Source organism: Fulmarus glacialis, unplaced genomic scaffold (genome assembly GCF_000690835.1).
Source record: "Fulmarus glacialis isolate BGI_N327 unplaced genomic scaffold, ASM69083v1 scaffold41825, whole genome shotgun sequence".
Classification (NCBI taxonomy): Eukaryota; Metazoa; Chordata; class Aves; order Procellariiformes; family Procellariidae; genus Fulmarus; species Fulmarus glacialis.
Genome location: NW_009215718.1, coordinates 18,438 through 21,885, shown reverse-complemented (window position 1 = coordinate 21,885; position 3,448 = coordinate 18,438).

Below are 3,448 nucleotides of genomic sequence, written 5' to 3'. Positions count from 1 at the left end.
CCTTCAGTATATGTTGGCATGAAATCTTTTCCCCAGGGTTTCTGATTTATATGAGAGAAAAGGAATGGGGAAATATCGCAGGGTGTTTTCACCTACTTTGGCAAAATCTGAAACATACTTTCCTGCTACCTGAACCACAACACTGTTTGCAGATTATCAGGTTTCCTTAAGCCTCCATTTTCAAAGTTTTCCCAGGATAGTTCAGATCATCAGTTCTTACAATTTAAACAGAAAGATTAATTTCTAAGGGACTGCTGTAACAGCATGGTAGAATGCCAGATTGTTTCATTCTTGCAGCTACTAATATGTTTGCTTTCAGAGGCAATCGATCTTTTCGAGATCCCTCTTCTCCTCAGTTTGACAGAAATCTGTTAATGACAAAGCTCTGAGTGTTCTCTAAATGCAATGCGTGGTGAACTTTGAGTCCCAAGCCTGAAGCCACAGTCTTCCCACTGTTTGTTGCTTGGGCTCAATAAACATCACACTGATATATTGAGATGACTCAGCTATGCAGCGTTCACCTGCCAGCACCAACTCACTGGTCTGGACTTGTGAGTTTTTCCAGATAGCGGACAGGCTGAAAGAGCAAAGCCATTTATAGACCTGGTGATTATAATGATGCATGGGAACAAAAATAGATTTATAACAATCATAACATCCAGGACAGCAATACAAATAGTGAGGATAAAAACCAGGGAAAGATAAATACCTGTCTGGAAATATGACTACTACTGAATCAATAAGCTGATGTCCTACCAACAGCACGTCATTACGGATTGAAAGCAATGTGGTATCAGTAACTTTCAGTCTGCCCAATGGAAGTGGTCCTTTTTCTCGAGTTTTATGTGCTGTTACAAGTTGCAGCGAACCATTTCTGTTAACTAGAGGGCTGTTTCTGCATCACTTTTAACTAACGATTTTTAAAACAAGCTAGTCATATTCCTGTAACATGGAATGGACTACTTAATGCCTATATTCACCACTTTAGGTTTGTTAGTAAAAGAAGAAATCCTGATTTTTTTCAGTTTCTTTTCCTATTACATCTTGTAAACTATGTTATGGATAATGAATAATTAAAGGGGCTTAACTTTTAAAAAACAATTTCAGGCTGTGTCCCTTCCCTGTTATGGCATGTAGTCACAAACGTGGTTCTTTTAAACACTGCAGAGAACAGCTTGGTTGTAGCATGGACAAGTGTTTATTACAGGGTTTACTGCCTTGTCCTATGATTCCATGCTCTGCAAAGCACATCTTAACTAATTCCCAAAGGCAAAGTGGCAATGCTGTAAAGCACTTGTGAAAACATTCAAACTGCAGTTTAAACCTTGTTAAAGCGCAGTTCTCTGAAAAGTGACACTAAAAATGGCAGTGTGGGATCCTGTATTTATTGTCTATTTGTGATTTCCAGATCAAACATGTTAAGTACAACTATACAGTTCCCTCCTAACATCCACAGACTCCAATGAGATTAGATAGTTGAAACTTTCATGTTCATGTATCGTTAAGATGATGGTCTCCTTAGCATCTGTCCAAACCTGCTGTCCTCACTGAAACAGATACACCTTGGCCCCCTTCCATTCAGCTGAATGAGCTCAAGGAGGATCTGTTTTCTTCCCATTAACCTGTGTCAGTTTTTTCACTGCTTATGGGAGTAGAATGTCTTTTCAGGCGGGTCAGCAAATCTAACTCTGAACACAAATATATACAAAGCAGATGTGTTGAAGAAGATGCTACTTCTTAACCCTAGCCACATTTTCAGCTAAAGAATTTTAATGGCTTTTTAATTTGTTTTCTGGTCTGTTTCACAGCATAAAATATTTCAATCTCTAGAAAATTCTGATGTGAACAATATTCTCTATACACATTAACCTGTTTAAACACAGGCTTATGAGCTACATTGTTATTTCTCTAGAGAGCCAGCCTTTGTGTATTTATGGCTGGCACCAGCAATGAGAAAACACAGCCCAATCCAAAGCCCACTGAAATTCAGTTACACTGTTCAATTAACCACGGGGAGCTTGCTTTAGGTTTGGTGCTTTTCTTTCTGCTGTATATCTGAGCAGGAAGCAATCAGCCTCACCCACCTCCCAGGGACCTCTGAGTTGACGCTGGGGCTTGCTGTTCCCAATCAGGAGAAGAGACACATTGCCATGTCCAGCTCTTGGCCTCTGAGGGAATAAAGCTAGTTTGGCTTAAATAACTTCTGCTGGTGGAGTTGCTATAGCATTCTGGTTGACACGTGAAGTTGGTCCCTATATGGAGAATACGGTGTTCATGCATAGCTGCCCTTACATGGTTGAAGATGGCCATTTCAAAAATAGTCCTTCCCCCTACCCCACAACGAAAATGTAGAAATGTAGAGATAGATCCTGGCACTACTCTTCCTTTATCTGGGCAGTATGTTCATAAGTATATCTAAGAATGAATAGGTGCTGAAGTACTAGAAGGCTCTGAAAAGATTACAGGAACAGTTACAGCATCCATTCAAGGTGCAATGGTAACTGAGTGGTGACTACTACCCAACAGATGCCAGCAATACTCCTTCGGGTGGTGAGGTTTCCGTGCCAATTTTCACATCACCTCTTACAAAGAACTCATCACTAATTCAAGTGTCTTGAATTTTTATCGTCCTGATGAGTGTAATCAGCATCTGTTTCAATCTTAGGTTATGCTTGATGGGTGTTCAAACAGTTACAGATGTATAAGGAGGAATGCGCGAGGCTATCCTTGAAGACGACCGTTTCCTGACTTAGCGTAGCTGAATTTTTGTGAAACAATATGCAGGCTTTTTCCACCTCACTCTTTTGCCAATCCCGCACAGCCTTGTGACTCAAAGGGGCAAAACTGCACAACCCAGAGCCAACGTGGGCCCCAGATTTCAAATGCTCAAGAGCTGGAATATCCAGAGCTGAGGTTTTGGTCTGGCCTGTGAAAAGGGAGAGAAAGCCATCTGTGAAAACTGAAGGCACATCTGGGTTTGGCTTCTACCCCAGGATCCCACAGCCTCCCATAATCACTTTCTGAATATCTGCAGGTTGGGAAAAGAAATCCTTTCTCCGCACCTTTGCTTGGGAAGCAGTGCTCAGCTCTGTGCCTGGTACACGCAGGTTCCCCAGGGCTTCCAGGGAGCCCTCTGAGAAATCCAGGGAGGCAAGACCAGCAGGGTTTAATCCTTACGGCTTTAGAAAAATGCCCTTTTCTAACTAAAAGCACCGCATGGCAAGTGGGGGAAGGAAGAACAGGCCCCTGAGTGGGGCCTCTCCTGTGGACAAGGGCTTGCTGAAAACATTAAACCTTCCCTGTTTTCAGACACTGAATGTCACTGGAAAATCACAACCGCTCATGCAAAAGCCCCGAATTGTTCCCACAGGTCTCTTCTCCTTGCAAAGCCCCTCGGGGCTGGTGCTGGCCGGCGGGTGGCCCAGCCAGCCGGACACCCGTCATGTCG